This window comes from Gallinula chloropus, assembly GCF_964237585.1.
Source record: "Gallinula chloropus genome assembly, chromosome: 23".
Lineage (NCBI taxonomy): Eukaryota > Metazoa > Chordata > Aves > Gruiformes > Rallidae > Gallinula > Gallinula chloropus.
Genome location: NC_140108.1, coordinates 10457 through 35000, shown reverse-complemented (window position 1 = coordinate 35000; position 24544 = coordinate 10457). Strand labels below are relative to the sequence as shown.

Here is a 24544-nt window from a genome sequence, read left to right as displayed (position 1 = left end):
TTCCCATCCGAAATCCCTCCCCTGTTTATCTATGGATTAGGTGTTTCCAAGGTTTACAGGCTCAACCAAGGCGCCTTCTTCACATGCTGCATTTCTGGCAGGTTCCTGCTTTCCATTAATATGTATAGACTTACTAAGTTACCTTACATAGCCCTTAACTGTTGCCTATCTGTTTTGTCTGGGTCCATTGAAGCCAAATGTGGACCATCAAATGCTTGCATATATCTCACTGCTTAGGCAGCTGAATAGTGGGGCTTGATTGGGACTTGATTTAGTCTGTTGATCTGGCAGTTACCCTACAAAACAGAGCAGCTGGATATTTAAACTTGTATTGAAGACTACATTACAACAATCGCAAGCCCCCCAAAATAAGCCAAACACACTTCTTGTGAAATGATGTTAAATGGCCTGGAGTACAAAGTGAAATCTGTTTCAGTTGCTCAGGTGAGACTGTCAGCTTGATTAATGAAAAGGAATTTTATTTCTTCTCCAATCCCCGTATGTTATACTGGTCTGTTTATAACACCACAAAGAACATGGAATCCCCACAGAAGAAAGTAAAAGTAAAATACTTCTCAAAATAACAAATGTGAAAATTTGTTTGAGCCTGGCAAAGTTTGGGAGCCAGGACGTGAGCTGATTCCAGACTACTTTAAATCCCCATGGTGTATCATCTTGAGTTACTTGGTAAAGAATCTTTGTTTGCTTCCACATGTTATTTAAATCTGTTTCAATTTCTTTTTCTGATTTATGTATGCACAACAGCTTTGATGTATTACCATGCACACACCTTCTTCTTTGGCCAGTGGCAGGTCTATGGCCATCTGATTGTGTCTAACTACGTTACTGAAGGAGGAAACTTGTAATTGCAATTGTGTCCCTTTGGAGTAACTCCATGCTAGCAGATATATTAACTACAGCTTTTTCCAGTTCACTTACTCCAAGCTCTGGGAGGAATGCCCTTGCACAGTCATGAGAAGCAGTTGGCCATACTATTAGGGGATTTATTCCCCTTTTATATATTTTCCCCCGAGGGAAGTTCCTGGTGGAGGATGTGAGTGATTAAATATTCAGGAATTAGGTATCCTAAAGTACGTGTTCTGTGGGGATGGGCAGAGAGCAACACGCAATTCGATAGGAGTTTTAGGTGAAGCCATTTTATTGGGTGAGATCCCACAGATTATAGACCTTTATTACTGCAAAGGTGGCAAGCTAAAACCTGCTAATGGGTTACACATCCTGTTCACATCGTACTGATTGGTCAGTGATTATAAGGAGCTCTGATAACCCTGTCTTATAGCTGAATGTCGTTACTTTACCTTTGATGCCTAAAAGCATCCACACACCTGCTGGTTTTGACCATGTTCTTATGGCTGGTTCTTAACATGTTCCGTTACTCCCAAGTACCTTCCCATAACTGCTTCTTGGTCTAGGGCAGCCTGTGCCCCTGTCATCAATGCCGCTGTGTTTTGAGAATGTGATTATTAGGATCCTCTCAGCGTGAGTAACTTTTCCTCTCTCATGGGAACAGAAGAATATTGTCAGGGCCTAAGTCTTGGGAGAAGAGAACTAGGCTGCTGGCAAGCCTGCTGTCCTCTCCAACAATTCCCCCTTTTTGTATTTGTGTTACCAAACCTGCCTGCAGAGGTTTCTGCAGGGCCCTTTGCAGAAAGCTGAACAAACATGGCAGGAAGAGTAAGACAACCACTACGACTGCTAAAACCAGCAATCCGGTTTTGGCCATTGACAATAATCCCCATCCTGACATTCCCCACTCAGGAAACCAATTGTCCAGTGCAAAGAATCCTTTTTCTTGTTGTATCTTTTGTGTTTGATCTGTTAATTTCTGAATGCTGGCATGAATGGACTGAGAGTGGTCAGACAGATTCCTGCAGCACGTGCCATCAGAATCTTGACAGCTGTGTCCGTGAGCCAGGAACAGATCAGTTGCTGCAGGATTCTGTGAGGTGGCAGGTCTCACAGAATCCACATCCGTGGCCAAGTGCCTTGGCTACCTTTGCTGTTGTATTTGTTTGCTTTGCCAGTCAGGAGTATCTGGGTGTAGGTAACAACAGCTTCTCTTCTGGTACAGGCAGCCATTATTGTCAGTGATCTTAGGCTGTGGGGAAGTCACTGTTTCACTAATTTTCAGGTGGATTTTAAAGACTGTTAAATAGTTCAGTATGTCCCATAACAAAACTTGAGTCCACCATGGCTGCAGTTGGAACACTTGACTTCAGTTCCTGGGGTCAGGATCTGGTCCTGGTTCATGCAGACTTGCTTTCTTCTGGATGCACAGCTTTATCCACTTGGCTGCTCCCCACTTGGTTCCCATATCTGTAATGACACAGGCAGATCTCCTTCCCCAAGTTAGTACCTGTAGCTTCATTTCTTCCTAACACCTGACACTGACTTTCTTTGATCGCTTCCAAATCTCCTTTTAAACCTACTCCATGTTTCAGCATTGGAGGTGCCAAACTGTCCTGTGGCAGATTTAAATAGTTCAAAAGAGAAAGAGCTTTGTTTAGTCCACCAGCTGGGGAGATGTCCTTCCCTCCCCCTTTTTGTTTGTGAAGCAAATGCTTGAGAGTTTGATTCCTGACATGGGGAATGCCCCAGAGCTGGCAGAAGGTTTGTGTTGCCTGTGCTGTATATCCTGGGCCACTGTCGGGTCTGATTTCAGGGGGTACCCCAAGTGCTGCTGTGGCAGAGCGCACGTGGCGTTGGACATGTTTACTAGATCCCCCTTTGTGCAGTAGCCCCACACTGCCAGAGAAAAGGGATCTAGACAAACACGGACATACTTTTGCCCTCCAAATTCTGGGAGGTGGGTAACGTCCACTTGCCAGGCTTCTAGTGGGGCTGTGCCACGAGGACTGACACCAGGGGCAAGGCCACTGGTGAACTGCTGACAGTCCAGGCACGACTGTACAATCCCTTTAGCCTCAGCAACTGACAGGTGGTGTTGTCGCTGAAGCACCCTGGCAGACTGATGAAAGGATTCATGTGATGTCCGAGCCTGTGCGCAGCGCTCTGCTGAGGGAGCAGCCCACGCTGGTGCTGCCAACCTGTCTGCTCTCTCATCGCCTTCTGCCAGACCTTGAGTTAGTGCAGTGGGGCTGCAAATATGGGTAATAAAGTACTGATGCTGTCGGTTAGACAGGAGGAGCCAGAATTCCTTAACCAACCTGTACAATCTCTGGTCTGAAACCCCTTTCAATAGTGCCCGTTCCATGCGGGTCACTATTCCCACCACACACAGGGAGTCACAGACTGTATGAACCGGTTCAGCTTTCCACTTGTCAAACACTTGTACAGCCGCCTGCAGCTCCAACTGCTGAGCTGAGGCTGGGGCTCCTTTTAATATCAAATGCTGCCATTCTCCATTCTCTTGCCCTGTCATTGCAGCCTTCTGAGTTCTGCCTCCCCCATCAGTAAATACTGTAACACCCCGAACCGGACGCCCAGACAACAAGGGCTTTTCTTCTGTTTGACAGTTCTGTGGTACTGTAGAGACTCTGTGTGGTGGGTAATGCACTTTCACTTCCCCTGCATAGTCTAATAAAGCTATTTGCAGGGCAGTGCTGTTCCTCGAGGCTTTTTACACTGACCTGGGCTGTCGCCTCCAAACACAGAGTCACAGTTCCCTTTGGCTGCATTGGCAAAAACACCCATTCTAACAGCCTTAAGGGATCTTTGTCATTAGTCCCCTGCATTATAATAGCAAACACATGCTCTGTTTGATTAATGACTGTGACTCCTATGTCCCAGTCAGGATCCTATCGATGGGTATTAATAACTTCCAGGGCCTTTTCAGCTGCTTCTGACAGGATTCTGGGTGCTCCTACACCACCTCCTCCCTTCAGCAATGCCACTAAAGGTTCCAGTTCCCTATTTGTAATGCCAGACAATGGTCTAACCCAGTTAATATCTCCGAGCAGCTTTTGAACATCATTTACCATGCTGACCTCAGCTGGGATCTCAATCTTTTGGGGTGTTACGGTACTTTTATCAATCTGCCACCCCAGATATTTCCACACTGGCTTCTTTTGAATCTTCTCTGGAGCAATCTGTAACCCCTTGCTTTTCAAATGCCCTGTTAACTCATGAATCCAACTGTCAATGCTCAAGTTTTTTCCTGCAATCAGCCTCTCATCCATGTCATGAGAGAAGATGAGATCAGGATGGGCTTTTCGTACTGGAGCAAGTGCCCAGGGTACATGAGCCTGGCACACCCAATGATTCCTTTCCATGGGTTCATTTTTGTTTGTAGCAGGGACTGAAAAGGCAATTTTTCCTAATCATCAGGGTGTAGAGGAATAGTGAAAAAACAATCTTTGAGCTCAGTGATTAAAACGCCCCCGTTTTTAGGTCTGCTGTCTGGAGGGGTCAGCCCGGGCTGCCAAGCTCCCAGCTCTCCCATCCCTGGAGGGACTTTCCTTAACTCGTGCTCCCAGCGCCATCTCCCGTCCTTTCCAGGAATGGCACCAAGAGGCGTGTTCCAGGGCCCTGTGGCAGGCGGGATGTGTCCCTTAGCCAGTGGCTCCCGTGTTGGATCCTGTCGGTGGGCAAGTGGCTGTGCGGGTCACAGCCCCTGATCAGCCCCAGCGGGGTTTCTGTTCCCAGGGTCAGTGTTTCCCGGGAGCTGCCCCCTGTCACTGGCGGCTCTCAGAGCCCCTTTCGCTCTGTCCCCAGCCCTGCTCTCTGGGGATAAGCGCATCCCTGACCCTGCAGCACAGGCGAACAAACGCTGCGAACCGGCTCCTCAGCCAAACGACGCTGCGAGACGCGAGGTGCCGCCTCCGCCCCGCGGGGATGGGGGGGGGGGGGGGGATGCAGCGATGTCTTGCGGCGATGACGTCACTCGCAGAGCCACCAGGACCTCCTCCCGGCGGGGCCGAGATTGGGGGGGGGGGGGGTGTGTTGGGGGCCGCGGCTCTGCGGCTGCCGCGTCCCTTGCGCAGCGGCGCCAGGACCGGGCGCCGCGCCGTTTCCACGCTCCCACCTCTCCCCCCCCGTCCCGCTGTCAACTTTCTCCCCCACCCGCTCGTTCCCGGGTTAGCTTTTCGTTAGAAATGGCAAAGGTAAACCCAGGACTCTCGGTAGACACGTCAGTGAAGCAGTAATTTATTACACGTTCTTGCAAGAGCGGGTGACCCAACAAAGCAGGCACACTTTTGGTCAGAGCCTGCAGCCTTTTTATACCATATCCCTGCCACCCATCCATACATACTCATCGCCTGTCCCGCTTCGGATTAGAATGAGTTCCAAGAGGTGATTTCCATAAAGTCCTCCCAACGGCGTCTGCGCACTGTCTCACGCTGGTGGTCGTTGGGGGTCTCAGCGATGAAGGTTTGGAGTCTTCCTCAGGTTGAACTTTTCACCTCCTTCCTGTTTTTTCCAAAATTCTACCGGCTCAACCAAGGCGCCTTCGTGTCTGTCAGGGTCCTGTGTTATGTTATCCCTTTTTGTCTTGTGCCCCTTTGAAGTTACATGTGAGCTTGCAGATGCTTGCCTTGATCTTTACTTCTCAGGCAACTGAGTTAGAGGGACATGGGCCTGGAGCTGAAGGAAGTCAAAGCTCGATACGGGTTTCAGTTATGTGCATGTTGATTTTGTAGCCTCTGAAAAGGTTTGCTATCTTTACTAATGGGCGATTCCACCCCTGGTCAAAATTATTAGATTTCTTAGGTGGTATCGAGACCCCACATTGTTTTGCCTGTTTTGCCTGTTTGCCTGGATGTGGTAATTTGTGCCCCATTATCAATTAGCATGGTCGAAGCCTGTTTGTTGGGCCTGATTTCCTTAAGTTCCAGCCCATGTCCTCAGTCACGATTTAAGCCCTTATCTCATTGTCCAGGATCAGCTGTATCTTATGTACTCAAATTGAACCCTTATTTGAGAACAGTGTTCCCCCTTATTTTATGTGCTATCCTAAATTCCCTACAAAGGATTTCTGATGAGGCAGCCTGAGTCCTCTAAGTCAGTAAAAAATAGAAGCCTTTTTCAGTTTGCAAAAGCAACATTTCTTAGCACTTTCCACATTTTCCCTGGTAGTTTCTGCGATTGAGCAGCAATTGAGTTCCCTTCATTTGGAATCCACATCCCCAGATGGGGCTGTTTTTCCTGCTCTGACGCCACCTGACGTGCCCAGGCTCAGACGAGCCGTCTCTCTGGAGTCTCTGGGTCATCAGGAGACAGTGGTTTATGGTTGAGTTCCTTGGGAGGCGTAGGCAGGAGGGGTGGGTGTAGAGACCAAGTGGGTCCCTGGTCTGATGGCAGCGAGGCGGCTTCTGGACCGTCTCCGTAGGGCTTTTGTCCATGTGCACAGGCTCCTTGTCAGTGTCCATGGGCTCAGGAGGTGCCGTGGGGACAACACTGACCGGTGCTTTAGTCGGTGTTTCTTTGTATCCGTAGCCTTTGGGTGGGGGGCCGGGCGGTGCTGGGGCTGGGGGCTCAAACCCTTTCCCAGCAGGCCATGCCGTTGCTGCCAGAGCTTTCACAGCTCCCGAGGCGGCTGCCTGCTCCGCCTTTATGTCCTCCGGAGTAGAACCCACAAGTCTCCAAGCAGCAACCAGTCTCTTTGCCTTCTTGTCTCCCCTCCAGACTGCATCCCATAATCGATCCCCCACCCCTTGCCAGGTGTTGATGCTGAGCGCTGAGTGTGGTTCGACTCCAGCTCCATGGTCAAGACACCACTGCAGCAGACGCTCCAGCCTCGGCTCATCCTATTTTATGCCTCTTTGAAAGGGTTGTTGCTAAAATCCTGCCTGTGGCCCTTTCCAGGCTGGATAACTTACTCCCCACAGCTGTAACAGCCGCTCACCTTCTCAGGCGTGTCGCTGCAGCTGTCGGGCTCTTTTTACTCGGGAGTGATGAACCCAGGTGGGTCGCTCTCGCACCGTGGTGGCTGTGACAGTTGGTAACAGCACCTGCTATGGGCCGTCCCACTTTCCCTGAAGAGGATCAGCTGAAAAATTTTTAATAAAAACCCCATCTCCAGGATTAAAAGGGTGTATAGGGTAGTCTAAACCTTTGGCTCTGGTTTCCAAAACACTCTTCTTATTAATTTGTTTCAAGTGTTTTCCTAGAGATATCATATAATTCTGTAAATAAGAATCTCCTAACTGATCTAGATCCTCTCCTTTCTATCTGCTGTGATATGGGCTTCCATGTAACATTTCAAAAGGACTTAGATTCTCTTTAGCTCTAGGCTTTACACGTATCCTGAGCAGAGCTATGGGTAATGCTTGACACCAATACAAGTTTGCTTCTTGGCAAATTTTAGCTATTTGCTGTTTTATTAAATGGTTCATCTTCTCCACCTGTCCACTCGCTTGTGGCCTGTAAGGAGTGTGTAGTTGCCAGTCAGTTCCCAATAGCTTGCTCACTTGCTGTACTCCCTGCACACAGAAGTGTGATCCTCCATCTGATGAAATGACCCCAAATCGAGGTATTCTTTCATTTAGCAGTACCTTAGTTACTTCTCTTGCTTTGTTAGTTCTGCAAGGGAAAGCTTCTGGCCATCCAGTAAAAGTATCTGTCAGTACCAACAGGTATGGATAACCCCCTTTTCTTTGGAGTTCAGACAAATCAATTGGCCAGGTTTCTCCAGGAGTATTTCCCTTTCCAATCGTACCCCATTTTATTCGATTCCCTGTATTAGGATGATTTCTTCAGCACACTGCACGTTGCTGTGTGATCTGTTGAACAGTTGTGCACATATTTTTCCCTATCCACTTTTGACTTAAATATTCCTATAAAGTATCTGCTCCCCAATGGGTTTCATCATGTTCTTTCTTAACCAAATTCCAAATGAGATTGGAGGGCATAATTATCCTTCCATCCTCTAAAAGTGCCCATCCTTTAGAGGGTACTTTAAGTTCTGACATGAATTCCTGATCTGATTTAGAATATTTAACATTTTCCTGATCACATAATTCAAGTTCATAGTCTTTACTGGTTGAAACCAGAGTTAAAATTTGATTTCCAGATGTCCTTTCTGCAGCCTGCTTAGCTTCATGATCGGCCAGTCTGTTACCTTTTTCTGGATCAGTGTTAGTTTTGGTATGTCCCCGACAGTGGAGAATGGCAACCCTGGCTGGTGGTTGTACTGCTTCTAATAAGAGAAGTATTTCTCCTGCATGCTTAATGTGTTTCCCTTGACTTGTTAAAAGTCCACGTTCTTTCCAAATCGCTCCATGGGCAGCACAACTCCAAAAGCATTCTTGGAGTCTGTCCATATGTTTATCCTTTTTCCTGCTGCAAGTTCCAGTGCTCTGGTGAGGGCACTGATTTCTGCTTTTTGGGCTGAAGTTCCAATAGGTAAAGGATTTGATTCTCTTACCTGGTCAGTAGTGGTCACTGCATACCCAGCCTTAGGGATACCTTGTCGGACGAAACTACTGCTGCCTGTGAACCAGGAATCTTGGGCACCTTCTAAAGGTTCTTCCTTCAAATCAGGTCTGCTAGAATACACAGCTTCCATAGTCTCCAAGCCTTTGTGTACCAGTGGTTCGGTTGTAGTTTCACCGAGAAAAGCAGCTGGATTCACAGTGTTAGTTACTTTAATCAGACTCCACAAGAATAGCTTGATATGTCAGAAATCTGGATGGGGAAAGCCAATGACTTCCCTTTTGTTCCAGAAGAGCAGACACAGTGTGAGAGACCATTGCTGTTATCTTCTGTCCTAAAGTGAATTTCCGGGTTTCTTCAATGTTAAGAATCCCAGCAGCTCCTGCTTGTAAACACCCTGGCCATCCCTTGCTCACTTCACCCAGCTGTTTAGAGAAGTTTGCCACCGCTCTTTTATAAGGTCCTAAATGCTGAACCAGGGTTCCCAGGGCTACTCCTTGTTTCTCATGCGAGAAGAGCAAGAAGGGTTTAGTCACGTGTGGTAGCCCTAAGGCTGGAGCTCTCATGAGTTCCTTTTTTACTGTATTAAAAACGTTCTGAGCCTCTTTTGTCCACACCAGTCAGACAGAATTAACTTCAAGAGTTCATACAGAGGCTTGGCTATTAATCCATGACTGTAAATCCACAACCGACACCAGCCCGTCATTCCCATAAAGGTTCTGAGTTCTCTTCCCCTCTGAGGAAGAGGGGTCTTACAGATGCTTCTTTTGTTTGGGACCCAACTCCTGTTCTCCTCCATAAATTTCACATCCCAGGTAGGTTACCTGTTGCTGTACCATCTGAGCTTTCTGTCCAGAGACTCGATATCCACTTAGTCCAAGAAAATTCAATCAGCTTACAGTCCACTGAATACATTCCATTCTTGTTTCAGTTGCTACCAGCAAATCATCTCCATACTGCAGAAGAGTTCCTTTTTGAGAAGGAGGCTCCCATGTTCCCAATTCTGGCGCTGGCTGATTTCCAAACATTGTAGGACTGTTTTTAAATCCTTGGGGTAACACTGTCCAAGTAAGCTGAGTTTTTCTTCTGGAGGTGGGACTCTCCCATTCAAATGCAAATAATTTTTTACTTTCTTTGGCTAATGGCAGGCAGAAGAAAGTACTTTGTAAGTCTAGCCCTGTAAACCATACTTGATTATTTCTCAATGTAGTCAATAGCGTATAGGGATTGGCCACCACAGGGTGCAAATCTTTAACAATATTATTTATTGCCCTGAGGTCTTGTACTGTTAGATATGTTCCACTGGGCTTTTTAATTGGTAAAATAGGAGTATTGTATTCTGATTCACATTCCACCAGCAATCCACATTGTATCAAGTTATTAATTGGGCTTTTGTATTCCTTTACGATCCTGTGGTTTCCAAGGATATTGTTTGTTCCGAATTGTAATTGCTCCCTCTTTGAGTTCAGTCACTATTGGGATAGCATTTTTTGCTTATCCTGGAATTCCTGAAGCCCATACTCCTGGATATACCTGATGATTTATTTCCTCACAATCCGGTGTTGCTTCCAAAGATTTGGTAAGAGTAATTTTGGCGAGGCTTGAAATATCAATTAATTGGTCCTCTTTTACTTTCAATTCCATATTCCCTTGCTTACATTCTATTATTGCTTCCGATAAATCCCTCCCCAGCAGAGATTTAGGAGAATTTGGGGTACATAAAAATCTGTGTATCCCGATTTGTTTGCCCAATTTGAATTTGAGAGGTTCACAAAAGAATGCCTTTTCCTGTTGGCCAGTTGCTTCCACTATATTAACAAAATCTTTACTTACAGGTACCAATTCTTGACTGAAAACAGAAAAAGTAGCACCCGTGTCAACTAAAAATTCCACCTGCTGCTCCTGTTTCCCCAGCTTTATTTTAACCAGTGGACCCGCTGGGGTGGATTCCCCAGGTCCCCGTCGGTTCCCCGCTGTTGCCACTGCTCTCTGAGACTCTTTCTGACGTTCTAGGCAGTTCTTTTCCCAGTGCCCTTCTTTTTTACAGTGTGCACACTGATTTCATCCTAAATTTCCAGACATTGCCTTACCAGTCCCAAACCTTTTTCTTCCTTGTTCCTGCTATAATCTGTTTCCCTCTCTCTTTTTTTCCTCTACTTCCTCCCTATTTCTGTTCACTCTCCAAGCTGTTTCTAATCCTCTTTCCAATTCTCGTACGTCAGGTTCTGTCATTTCCTGCAGTTTTCTCCTTATATCTGAAGCAGACTGTCCCAAAAACAGAGAGAGCAACTGCTGCTTTCCCACATCAGAGGAGGGATCCAAAGTAGTCTATTTTCTCATAGCTTCCTTTAGTCTGTCTAAAAATTCAGTAGGATTCTCAGTCTGCCCTTGTTTCATAGCATATACTGCAGACCAGTTCACTGCCTCAGGGTTGGCAGTCTCTATGCCCAGCCTTATCCATTCTCAGTATTGTGTTAGTCTTTTATAATCTCTGCTGGTGTTTGGCTCCCAATACGGATTCGTGAGGGGAATATGGTCACCTACATGCCTATCCAAAGATCTCCCATTTATTTGTGCCTGCACATGAGTCCGGGCAGCTTTCAGTATTAACTGCTTCTCAGTCTCTGTCATGTCACTTGATATTAAATCAGTATCTTTGCAGTCAGGATCCAAATTCTTAACAATCCATTCAAATCTTCTTGCCACCTGAGAGGGGTCATCCCTATATCCTTTAGCTATTTCCTTCCAGTTATCCAAATCACTGATCGTAATGGGGGTGTTTACTTTAAGTGTGTCCCCTGTCGGTCCCACAACTTCTCTTAGAGGGGCTAATGATTGTGGGCCTTTGTCAGTTTTACTTCTGGTTCAGCTTCCAACAGGACCGGAGCTGGAGTGATCGGATGTTTGTTCATCTGATTCACTTTCCCTTTCACCAGAAAAGGGAGGGGATCCTAACTCGTCTGGTTCTGGCATTTCATCCCCCCCTTTTCTCCTAGAAGCCCCTTTCCGTGTACCATGCTTCCTCATGCTGCATCCCTTCAGTAGTTTCTTTTTCTCTCTGTTTTTTTCTAAAGCCATCACCAGGGAATGTTGCAGTATAGGAAGCCCACACTCCCTCCGCCACTCTGGATAATTTCAGAGGGCAAAAAACATATCAATACAGTCAACTTCATCCCATTTCCTTTTTTCTTTAGATAAAGCATTAATTGCAACTGAGTATTGTACTTAAGTGTCCCACTCTGTGGCCATTTTTCTCCACTATCCAATTTATACATAGGCCACCACTTATTGCAATATTTAATCAACTTCTTTTTACTCTCACTCCCGCCGGGTTCTTCTCCCGTCTCTTTCCAGTGCAGAATCACACAACCCAGGGGGCTTTCCTTAGGGATTTCGCTGCTTTGTTTCCCTCCCATCCTTAGTCAGCGTTACCTCTCAACCCCCATCTTTAAGGAGAACATTAAATACATTCCACACTGATTATACCAAAAATAAACCAAACTGTAAATTTCTATCGGGTCATTTTCTCTCTCTCACAGACACGCTGCGACTCGGTCACTCCCCACTCACACCAGAGTCAGCTCATTCCACTCACGCCAACCGCTCGTCAAATCCAAATCCCTTTGCAAAAGTCAGTTCCTTGTAACAATATCCAAAGTTCAGAGCAATCACTCAGTGCCACCAGAGCAGCGTTGGGAATCAAACCCTGGTCTCCCTGTGACAGGCAGGAGCTCTCTCACTGACCGCAGAGCAGCACGCTGTGACAGAAGGTGGCAGCAGGACTCCACACTCACCTTGTGATTACTGAAACGCCTCGGTCACACTGCACAAGATCTTTATATGATAAATCCAAACCAGAACAATACTCACTCCATACAGTTATGGAGATTCCGATTGTTAGCAGCATTTACAGGCTACTAACCAGGTGTATACAATCAGGCACTAGTGACCTGGGATACGACACTCACCTGGGATGTCTCCCAACTGCCTACAGTATCCCCAGACGACCAGTCTCCAGAAACCAAATGCCAAGATACCCAAGTACACCAGATACAGACGGGCATCCACCAAACCAGGAGTTCAAATAAAGTTAAAGGAACACCTTAACAATGGGAGGATGGTCCTGGTCTGCTGCCGCAGTGAGCCGGGCAGGGTGAGGAGTCCCTGCGGGAAATCCCAGGGCGTGCCTGGGGAGTCCTGTTCCTCACCGGGTCCTGCAGCCCAGCAGAGAGGGTCCCATCTGGGTGCCAAACTGATGCCTTGGAAAGCTGGAATCAAAACTCACCAGCCTTGGTGACTGTTAAGCAGGGATCCTTTATTGTAGCTCTGGGCACACAGGGGATCGCTCCTCCCAGTGTGTGTGCCCATTAGAGCCAAATTTATCCTATTTATACAGATTAACTCTACATATTCATTATAATTTCTAGGGAAAAGCAGAGTTATGCAAATCATTTCTAAGAAGTCATTTCTCTTAATTCGCCACAGATAGAGCATGCTCAGTGACAGCCAGGGGGTCCCTCGGTGGTCCCCAGGGGTGAAGGCTGAACACCCTCCTCACTCTCAGCGCATGGTCTCCACGTCTCCTCTCCATGCTTTTCTGGGCTCCCAACACCTGCACCAGCTAGTTAGTTTTTTACTGAAAACAAGATTACAGCCTGTCGTGGTTTTACCCCGGCTGAGAGCCGAGATCCACGCAGCTGCCTGCTCCTTAAAGGAAAAGAGCAGGGAAAGAGGGGAGCTGGTGTGTGTGTGTGTGTGGCGGAGGGGGGGTGGGGGGGGTGGGGGGAGGTGAGAGGCAAGGGAAGGGAAAAGGAAGGGGCAAATAACAACCCCAAAACCAAGAAGCTAAAAGGCCCATGAGTTGGGATAAGGATAGTTTACTAAGATAACAGAAAGATAAAATATAACAATGCTAATAGGACTTTAGAGCAAAAATATATGAAGCTGTTGATACCCAATGCAGTTTCTCACCGAACCACACAGCTCAGGCTGTGCCACCCAGAGCCGTCCTGGAACCCAACTGTCCCCCAAGAACCGCGTGTCCCGGAGCCGCCCCTGCTCTTCCCCCATCAGCCCCCCCATATCCTGGGCAGGACGTAATTGGCATGGAATACTCTCTTTGGCCAGTTTGGGTCACCTGTCCTGGCTTTGCCCCTCCTTTCTCATGAATAGAGAAATACAAAGAGCTGAGAAAGTCCTTTACTGTCTGACAGCAACTAAAAACATCAGGGTGTTATCAGCACTGCTTTCATTTTATCTCCCAAACACAGCTTTCCATCCGCTGCTACAAATGAAGTTAACTCCATCCTGACCAAACACAGGACATTATCCACCCCTTATTCCATACCATTTACGTCATGACCAGATCCAACCATTTCTTTTGGGTACAACCACTTTCTTGTTTCAGACACACATATATGTATGTACACATGTATACGCACACATGTGCATACAGGTATTATTCCCTTAGTCTATGGAGCATTCCTCTTAGTTTGTTGAGTGAATGAACATTTAGTCCATGATGATTTTCAGGCTTCATTCATCATAACAGTCTCTCATGGTGTCAGTAGGCACCATTGGATCGTTGCGTGCTGCATCTCGGGCTCTCGACCGATACAGCTGACATGGTCCATGCTCATAGTCTGTGAATCAAAGATGCTCATTTTCAAAGGGAAGGAGGAAAAAGTTCTTGGAACACCAGGTCTTGGTCCCATCATCCTTCATTGACTTGTTATGACTCTGGCTGTGACTCCATTGGTACAACATACAACAACATACATCAATAATAGCAATAATGAATGTACAGTAATGGGTTATTTAGCAATTATTATAATACAATTTCTACCTTATTAATTATATTGGCTATTCTCACCTAAAATCAAATCCCTTTGAGGTACACATCGAATTTCTCCATCCTCCTGCATTACCCACCAAGTACAACCAGGTCCTTGAGCAAAAACAATCCCAGACGTGGGTTTGCCTTTGCCTGAAGCAGGGATGACCCAAACTGTTTTACCTAATATACTCTTCATATGCACCACTGGGACTCTGTCTCCTTCTACAGTGCGTGGAAATTTTGACTGGGCAGGACCAGCTCGATTGGTGGATCCCCTAGAGTTAACTAACCACATGACTTTGGCTAAATGTGTATCCCAGTGTTTGAATGTTCCGCCACCCATCGCTTTCAGGGTAGTCTTTAAGAGCCCATTATATCGTTCAATTTTCCCAGAGGCTGGTGCATGATAAGGAATGTGATACACCCACTCAATGCCATGCTCTTTTGCCCAGGTTTCTATGAGAGTGTTTCGGAAATGAGTCCCGTTGTCCGACTCAGTTCTTTCTGGGGTGCCGTGTCGCCATAGGACTTGCCTTTCCAGGCCCAGGATTGTATTCCGGGCAGTGGCATGGGGTACAGGATATGTTTCTAGCCAGCTGGTGGTCGCCTCCACCATCGTAAGCACGTAACATTTGCCATGGCGGGTTCGTGGGAGGGTGATGTAATCAATCTGCCAGGCCTCTCCATATTTATATTTCATCCACCGGCCTCCATACCAAAGGGGCTTCAACCGCTTCGCTTGCCTGATTGCGGCACACGTCTCACATTCATGGATAACTTGTGCAATAGCATCCATGGTTAAGTCCACCCCTCGATCCTGAGCCCATCTATATGTTGCATCTCTCCCTTGATGACCTGAGGAATCATGAGCCCATCGAGCTAGGAATAATTCACCTTTACGTTGCCAGTCTAGATCTACCTGAGCCACTTCAATGCTAGCAGCCTGATCTGCCTGATGGTTGTTTTGATGTTCCTCTACGGTCCAACTCTTAGGTACATGGGCATCAACATGACGTACCTTTACAAGAAGCTTCTCTAACCGGGCAGCAATATCTTGCCAAAAGTCAGCAGCCCATATGGATTCGCCTCTACGCTGCCAGTTGTTCTTTTTCCATTGCTGCAACAACCCCCACAGTGCATTGGCTACCATCCATGAATCAGTATAACGGTATAGCATTGGCCACTTTTCTCTCTCAGCAATGTCCAGGGCTAAGTGGATGGCCTTCACCTCAGCAAACTGGCTTGATTCACCTTTTCCTTCAGTGGCTTCTGCTACTCGTCTTGTAGGACTCCATACAGCAGCTTTCCATCTTCGATGCTTTCCCACAAGGCGACAGGAGCCATCAGTAAACAGGGCATATGGCTTCTCATTCTCTGGCAGTTTGTTGTAAGGTGGGCCTTCTTCAGCCCGTGTTACCTCCTCATCCTCTGGCGACATCCCAAAATCTTTGCCTTCTGGCCAGTCTGTGATCACTTCCACAATACCTGGGCGATTAGGGTTTCCTATTCGAGCCCACTGAGTAATTAGTGCAACCCCTCTTGCTCCACGTAGCATCAGTGGCCCGACTCCAAAACCTCAGCAGCTGACCTTGAGTCTCCCCTTGTGCTTTCTGCCAGCGACTCCAGGTAGGGCCATTCTTCCCAACTGCCGTGTAAAGCACATTTTTAACATTTGTCCCTGTCCGGACAGGCCCAAGGGCCACTGCATGGACTATCTCACATCTGATCTGCTCAAAGGCTTGTCGCTGCTCAGGGCCCCATTGGAAATCATTCTTCTTCCGAGTCATGTGGTAGAGTGGGCTCAAAATGAAACTGTAGTTTGGGACATGCATTCGCCAAAAACCTATAACACCTAAGAAAGCTTGTGTTTCCTTTTTGTTGCTTGGTGGAGACATAGCTGATATTTTATTGATAATGTCCACTGGGATCTGACGATGCCCAATAAACTGCAGGTGCTCTGGGGCTTCACCCTTTTCCAGGGTAGTCTGGATTAGTCCATGGCAGATGGTGGGGCTGTGTTTCCACCCCTGGGGCAGACGATTCCATGTATATTGGATGCCTCTCCAAGTGAAAGCAAACTGTGGCCTGCACTCTGGTGCCAGTGGTATTGAGAAGGCGGCATTTGCAATGTCAGTTGTGGTGTACCACTTGGCTGCCTTCGATTCCAATTCATACTGCAGTTCCAGCATGTCCGGTACAGCAGCACTCATACCTGGAGTGACTTCATTTAGGCCATGATAATCTACTGTCAGCCTCCACTCTCCATTGGACTTCCACACTGGCCATATGGGACTATTAAAGGGTGAGCGGGTTCGGTTGATCACTCCTTGACTCTCCAGTTGACGAATCAGCTTATGGATGGGGATCAGGGAATCCCGGTTAGTACGGTATTGTCTTCTGTGCACCGTCATCGTAGCAATTGGCACTTGCTGTTCTTTGACCTTCAACAACCCCACAACAGAAGGATCCTCCGAGAGTCCAGGCAAGGCACACAATTGTTCAATGTCTTCTGTCTCCAAAGCAGCTATTCCAAAACCCCACCGGTACCCTTTTGGGTCTTTGAAATACCCTCTATAGAGATAATCTATACCTAAAATGCACGGAGCTTCTGGGCCAGTCACAATGAGGTGTTTCTCCCAGTTATTCCCAGTTAGGCTCACTTCAGCCTCTAACACAGTCAATTGTTGGGATCCCCCTGTCACATACAAACAGGTTCTGCCCCTGCACGATTCGATGGCATTAGCGTACACTGGGCACCAGTATCCACCAGAGCCTTGTACTCTTGTGGGTCTGACGAGCCAGGCCATCGGATTCGCACAGTCCAATAAACACTGTTATCCCTCTCCTCCACCTGGATGGAGGCAGGGTCCCTCTATTGTTGCTGATTGTATTTGCAGCATTCTTCCTGGCAGAATCTCATTGTGCAATTGTTTTACCCCGCAGCTCATTTACTCGTGTCTCATGATCTGCACCCAGATAGACTGCTTTGGCAGAGGTTAAACCCCCTTGCGTTCCAACCGACCTCAGATTGCTCTGGGTGGCCTGGGGCAGCTGGGCTTAACCCCTGAGTGATGTCCAATTAGGTGCTTTATCATGAGGAGGTCTTCACAATTCTCGGGAACAGAATTAAGACTCAAAATGGAGTCAAGGTTTAAGTTACTTTACTTAGCCTGCAACAAGTGTGCAGGAGAAGCGGGGGAGGGGAGTGGGAAGAGAAAGAGAAAAGCATGAGAAAGAGAGTGAGAGAGAGAGAGAGAGAGAGAGATTGCAATATCTACCATCACAGAGCTGAGATGTCCCATCAGTCTGAATTGACTTCACGTCAGACGGGGGTGGGGTTTCATTAGTTGCTGGTTGTCATGGTTCAGCGCTGGGTGCATGGGGCATTGCTCCACTGCAGACATGCACACTAACATGGCAGTTCTTCTTGGTTATATACAGTTCAATGTTACTTATTCATTAGGTTACCTCATACACCTGTACATATTCATAACCTGTCCCGCTTCGTATTAAAATGAGTTCCAAGAAGTGATTTCCATCAACTCCTCCCAATTGCGCCTGCGCACTGCTGTTTGGTGGTGGTTGTTGAGGGTCATGGGGATGAAGTCGGATGGCTCCTATTTGTCACTGCAAGTAACCTTCTGTTTTGCGCAGACTCAGACAAAAACTGAACCCTTGACTCTGATCCAAACTACAAGTTTGGTTTCAGCAGGTTTTGTGTACCTTCAAGGACAAGGGGGAGCTTGAACTAGTGACAATGAAATGCTTTGCCTACATTTGTGACCAATTCGAGACAAGCAAGGAATTCATCGAACAGATCAGGAGGAGGGGGGTACTGGAACTTGTCAAAGAAGTCATTTTATTTCCACAGAACACATAGTCCTTGAGTGTGTAATTTACTTAAAATACGGTGTTAGACTCAAACTTACGTCCTAATTGATGTTTCTTTGCCGTGACGGACAGAGACGGGACACAGCTTGATGCAAACAAGAGTCGATTTATTGTTAAGAATCATTCCTTTTTATATGCTCTGCAGACGGCTGCTTTCTTTCAAACATAGGGTGTTCGTGGGCTACATCTGATTGGTCAACGTTTTGCTGTCACAGCAGCATCTCTATCTTATCATGGTAATAGGACCTCTAAAACCTCATCAGACAGCAGATATACCTTAACAATAGAGGACACTTTTTCCTGGAGCCTGCCCTATCAGGGGGCCGGCAACGATGCTGCCACCTTTAGTTTCCCCGAGGTTCATGACCTAAAGGCTCCATCCCGTTATCTGTTAACCTGGCAGTGCTTGAGGCTTTGTTTCTCAAACTGCATGCCACAAGGTAAAGGGATTGTGAAGTAAGGGGATTGTGAGATAAAGGGATTGTGAGGTAAATGGATTGTGAGGTATAGGGATTATGAGGTAAAGGTGTTGTGAGTTAAGGTGATTGTGAGGTGAGGGGATTGTGAGGTAAGGGGATTGTGAGGAAAGGGGATTGTGATGTAAGGGGATTGTGAGGTAAAGGGATTCTGAGATAAAGGGATTTTGAGTTAAGGAGATTGTGAGGTGAGGTGATTGTGAGGCAAAAGGACTGAGAGGAAAGGGGATTGTGTGGGAAAGGGATTGTGAGGGAAAGGGATTGTGAGGTAAGGGTATTGTGAGGTAAAGGGATATTTATGTAAGCAGATTGTGAGGTAAGGGGATTGTCAAGTAAAGGGATTACGCGTTAAGAAGATTGTGAGGCAAAGGGATTGTGAGGTAAGGAGATTGTGAGCAAGGATATTGTGAGGTAAGGGGATATTGAGGTAAAGGGAATGTAAGGTAAGATGATTGTGAGTTAAGGGGATTATGAAGTCACAGAATTGATTGACAGATAGATTGTGAGGTAAGGGGATTGACTGAGGTAGATTGTGTGGTAAGGAGATGAACGAATAGATTGAAAGTTAAAGGGATTGTGAGGTAAGGAGATTGTGAAGGAAAGGGGATTGTGAAGGAAAGGGGATTGTGAGGTAAAGGGATTGTGAGGTAAACGGATTTTGAATTAAGAGGATTGTAATGTAAGGGAATTCTGATGTAAGGGGATTGTGAGCTAAGAGGATTCTGAGGTATGATGATTCTGAGTTAAGTGGATTATGTAGTCACACATTTGATTGACAGATTTTGAGGTAAGGGTATTGTGAGATAAAGGCTTTGTGAGGTAAGGGAATTGTAAGGTAAAGGGATTGTGTAGTAAAGGGTTTGTGAGGTAAAGGGATTGTGAGGTAAGGGTATTTTGAGTCAAGGGGATTGTGATGTAAGGGGATTGTGAGGTAAAGGGATTGTTAGGTATAATGATTGTGATGTAAAGGGATTGCGAGGTAAGAGGATTGTGAGGTAAAAGTTTTCTGAGGCAAGGGGATTGTAAGGTAACGGTATTGTGAGGTAAGGGGATTTTGAGGGATGATGATTGTGAGTTAAGGGGATTCTGAAGTCACAGAATTGGTTGACAGATTGTGAGGTAAGGGGATTGATTTAGGTAGATTGTGTGGTAAGGAGAGCAACTAAAAGATTGTGAGTTAAAGGGATTGTGAGGTAAGGTGATTGTGAAGGAAAGGGAATTGTGAGGTAAACGTGTTGTGAGTTAAGGGGATTGTGAGGTAATGGGATTGTGAGCTAAGAGGATTCTGAGGTATGATGATTCTGAGTTAAGTGTATTGTGAAGTCACACATTTGATTGACAGATTGTGTGGTAAGGGGATTGAGAGGTAAAGGGATTGTGAGGTAAGGGTATTGTGATGTCAGGAGATTGTGAGGTAAGGTGATTGTGATGAAATGGGATTGTGAGGTAAAGAGATTGAGATGAATTCAGAGGTAAGGGGATAGTGAGTTAAGGGGCTTGTCAGTTAAAGGGATTGTGAGTTAAGGGGATTGTGTGGTAAAGGGATTGTGAGGTAAGGGGATTGTGAGGTAAAGGGATTGTGAGGTAAGGAGATTGTGAGGTAAAGGGATTGTGAGGTAAAGGGATTGTGAGGCAAGGGGATTGTGAGGTCAAGGGGAATGTGAGGTAAGGGGATTGTGAGGTTAAGGGGTTTGTGAGGTAAGGGGATTGTGAGGTTAGGAAATTGTGAGGTAAAGGGGATTGTGAGGTAATGGGATTGTCAGGTAAGGAGATTGTGAGATTAAGGGATTGTGAGGTAAAGGGAATTGTGAGGTAAAGGGTTTATGAGGTAAGGGGATTGTGAGGTAAGGATATGGTGAGGTAAAGGGGAATGTGAGGTAAGGAGATTGCGAGGTAAGGAGATTGCGAGGTAAGGAGATTGTGAGATTAAGGTGAATGTGAGGTGAGGTGGTTGTGAGGTAAGGGGATTGTGAGGGTACGGGATTGTGAGGTAAAGGGATTGTGAGATAAGGGTATTGTGAGCAACGATATTGTGAGGTAAGGGGAATGTGAGGTAAGATGATTGTGAGGTAACCGCATTATGAAGTCACAGAATCGATTGACAGATAGATTGTGAGTTAAAGGGATTCACTGAGGTAGATTTTGTGGTAAGGAGAGGAACTAATAGATTGTGAGTTAAAGGGATTGTGAGGTCAAGGGATTGAGAGCTAAGGGGATTGTGAGGCAAGGGGATTGTGTGGTAAAAAGATTGTGAGGTAATGGGATTGTGAGGTAAATGGATTTTGAGGTAGGGGGATTTTGAGGCAAGGGTATTGTGAGGTAAAGGGATTGTGATGTAAGGGGACTGTGATGTAAGGGGATTGTGATGTAAGGGGATTATGAGGTAAGGGGATTGTGGGTTATGATGATTGTGAGGTAAGGGGATTATGAAGTCACAGAATTAATTGACAGATAGATTGTGAAGTTCGGGGATTGTGAGGTAAAGAGATTGTAATGTGAGATGATTGTGAGGCAAGGGGATTATGAGGTAAAGGGATTGTGAGGTAAGGGGATTGTGAGGCAAGGGGATTATGAGGTAAAGGGTATTGTGAGGTAAAGTGATTGTGAGGTAAAATGATTGTGAGTTTAAGGGATTGTGATATAAGGATATTGTGAGGTAAGGGGATTGTGAGGTAAGGGGATTGTGAGGTAAGGGGATTGTGTGTTAAGGGGATTGTGAGGTAAATGTATTGTGAGGTATGGGGATTGTGATTTAAGGGGATATTGAGGTAAAGGGATTGTTAGGTAAGGATATTGTGAGTTTAAGGGGAATATGAGGTCAAAGGATTGTGACGTAAGGGGATTGTGAGGTAAATGGATGGTGAGGTAAGGGTATTTTGAGGCAAGGGTATTGTGAGGTAAAGGGATTGTGAAGTAAGGGGATTGTGAGGTAAGGGGTTATTGAGATAAGGGGATTGTTAGGTATGATGATTGTGAGTTAAGGGGATTATGAAGTCACAAAATTGATTGATATATTGTGAGGTATGGGGATTGTGAGGTAAAGGGATTGTGAGGTGAGATGTTTGTGAGGCAAGGGGATTGTGATGTAAAGGCATTGTGATGTAAGGGGATTGTGAGGCAAGGGGATTGTGAGGCAAGGGGATTGTGAGGCAAGGGGATTGTGAGGCAAGGGGATTGTGAGGTAAGGGGATTGTGAGGTAAGGGGATTGTGTGGTAAGGGGATTGTGTGGTAAGGGGATTGTGTGGTAAGGGGATTGTGAGGTTAGGAGTTTGTGAGGTAAAGGGATTGTGAGGCAAAGGATTTGTGAGGTAAAGGGATTGTGAGGTGTGGCCTTTATTTTGAGAAACAAAGCCTCAAGCACTGCCAGGTTAACAGTTAACGGGATGGAGCCTTTAGGCCATGATCCTCGGGGAAACTAAACAAGGTGGCAGCATCGTTACCGGCCCCCTGCTGGGACAGGCTCCAGGGAAAAGTGTCCTCTATTGTTACGGTATATCTGCTGTCTGAGGAGGTTTTAGAAGTTCTATTGGCATGATAAGATAGAGATGCTGCTGTGACAGCAAAACGTTGACCAATCAGATGTAGCCCACGAACACCCTATGTTTGAAAGAAAGCAGCTGTCTGCAGAGCATATAAAAAGGAATGATTCTTAACAATAAATCGACTCTTGTTTGCATCAAGCTGTGTCCCGTCTCTGTCCGTCGTGGCAGAGAAAAGGAGAGGACAGGAGGTAGGGACAGGGATGGGAAGAGAAAAAGTCCCAACAACAACAGAAGAAAAAGCAGGAAGCAGCAGGGGGGACGGATGACATGGAAACAACCCCCAACAACCACCACCACCAAAGAAGGAAAGAGCGTGCAGAAGGGTTTGGAAGTGGGGGTGAAGAAAGGAAAATAAAAGAGGAGAAAGGGGGGAGGAAGCAAAGGAACCCCCTGCCAAAAGAGTAACTAGAGAGCACGATCAAGTTTCGTGCAGGGGTAGGGGGCTTATGGGTGGCGGGGAGAACTAGGGAAAAAAACACTCAAGAGAAATGTAAAGGAATGAGTGGAAGAGAGGGATTCTGGGCTGGAAGGGAGAAGCTGGAAGCAGTTTGAACACCTCAGTGCTGGGGGGAATTTGGTTGCCCCTCGAGCAGTCTGCGCGAGGATGTTGAGAGACCCCAGAGTTCCCCGACAGCTCCAGTGATCAGCTCAAGGGGCTCCCAAAAAGCCACAGGGATGGGATTTTTGGGATCCTGGTGAGGGACACCAGTACATGGTGACATTTCTGGGCCATCTGAGCAGCCCCTGCACTTTTTAAAGGCTGGAGTGACAAGGGCTTTGGTCTGATCTTCAGGCACCTCGCCTGTTGACCAGGACCCTTCTTTCCCCTCACAGCCCCCAAGAGCTGCTGGTGGGGGCTGAGGGCACCCCAAAGCCCCTTCCCTGCCCGGGAGGGGCTGGGAGGTGGTTGGGGTGGGGCAGAGCACATGAGGCCCCTACGTCACTTCCTGGAGACTCCAGAGAGTCCTTAGCAACCAACCATCACCAGGGACCATGGTGCTGCCACCAGGGCAGTTCCACCGTCCGGCCCAGGTGCCCCCCCGGCCCCTGCAGACTTCTGTCCTTCCCCACAGCGTCTACCCCCAGGTAAGAACCCAGACTGAGCCTTCAGCCCAGGGACACTGCGCTCCTGGGGGCTGAAGCAGAGCTGCCCACCGCCCAGCGCTCCTGTCTCTCTCTCAGGCTCAGCCAACCTGTGCCGACCGCCTGGCCAGCAGCAGCAGCCCTTCCCTGCAGCCCAGGCACCCTCAGTGGGGGGGCACCCCAGGGCCCCCAGGCACCACCGGCAGCTACGGCAGCCCGCTCTGCTCTGGCGTATATACACATATACACACACAGTTGGAGAGTATTGGAAGGTATATGCCAGGCACTGTGTGCACTGTACACATCACCTTGTCTGTGTTGTGGGGCTTTAGTGTATTTCCCATTGGGTGTAGCCTTGCCCTGTCTGTATGTTACGGGGTGGGACTGCACTGTAAGTCCCGTGCTGTCCTCTTGCTCTCTGCAGTGCACTTTGTGTTGTATTCCAGGCGCTGTACTGCACTGGATGGTGTTGCATTGTACAATGTACAGCACGGGCACATCCGGAAGCGCACTGTGCACTGCACGCTGGGTGCTCTCCTGCACGCTGCGGCGCTGCCTGTCACACAGCTTGTGCCTTTTTGATCCGAATGTTGGAAAGAGCAGGTTGGAATGCAAACAGAAAGTCTAAAACAGCACGGGGCTGGAAGAAATAAGAAAGGCAGGTGGAAGAGACAGACAAAGAAGAGGTTGAAAAGGAGGAAGAAGAGGACGGGGAGAAACAAGATTCCAGAAATGAATACAGAGAATGACATGTGGAGGCGTAGGAGGTGGTGGTGGAGGAAGATGCAGAGGAGAAGGATAACAGATACTGAACAATATGAGAAAGAAAAGTTTAGGAAGAATAAAGGCAAGTGGAGGATAAATATGAGGAGGAGGATGAGAATCCAACCAGCAGGTGAGAAAGAGGAAGAAGAAGATGAGGTAAAAGAAGATTCCAGAAAGGAATACAGAGAAGACTATGAGGAGGAGGTGGAGGAAGAGGTAAGTGGAGGAGGAGGAGGATGAAACAGAGGAAGAAGAGGTTGAGAAAGAGGAAGAAGACAACGAGGAGAAAGAAGAATGCAAGAATGAATACAGGGAGGAACATGAAGAAGAGAAGGAGGATGAGGAGGAAGTTGTGGAGGATGGACAATACACAGTATGAGGAAGAATACTAAGGAAGAAAATAGGTAGAGGAGAACGAGGAAGAGAAAAGTATGAGGAGGAGGAGGAGCAAAGACAATGAACAGTAGGAGGAGGAATACTAATGGAGAATAGAGGTAAGTGGAAGAGGAGGACGAGGAGGATGATGAGATGGAGGAAGAAGACAAAGAGGAGGAAGAAGAGTCTAAGAATGAATATGATGAGGAGAAGGAGGTGG

At 47.0% G+C, this 24544-nt stretch overlaps 1 pseudogene across 1 annotated transcript in view; it reads left to right on the top strand.

Moving 5' to 3' along the window:
* The window catches only part of LOC311200260, a 53035-nt pseudogene extending 29248 nt beyond the window's left edge, over window positions 1-23787 (top strand). The window contains exon 10 of the transcript in view: window positions 23631-23787. The product of the transcript in view is annotated as an uncharacterized misc_RNA (transcript). The remainder of the gene's footprint in view (window positions 1-23630) is intronic.
* The last annotated feature ends 757 nt before the right edge of the window (window positions 23788-24544 follow it).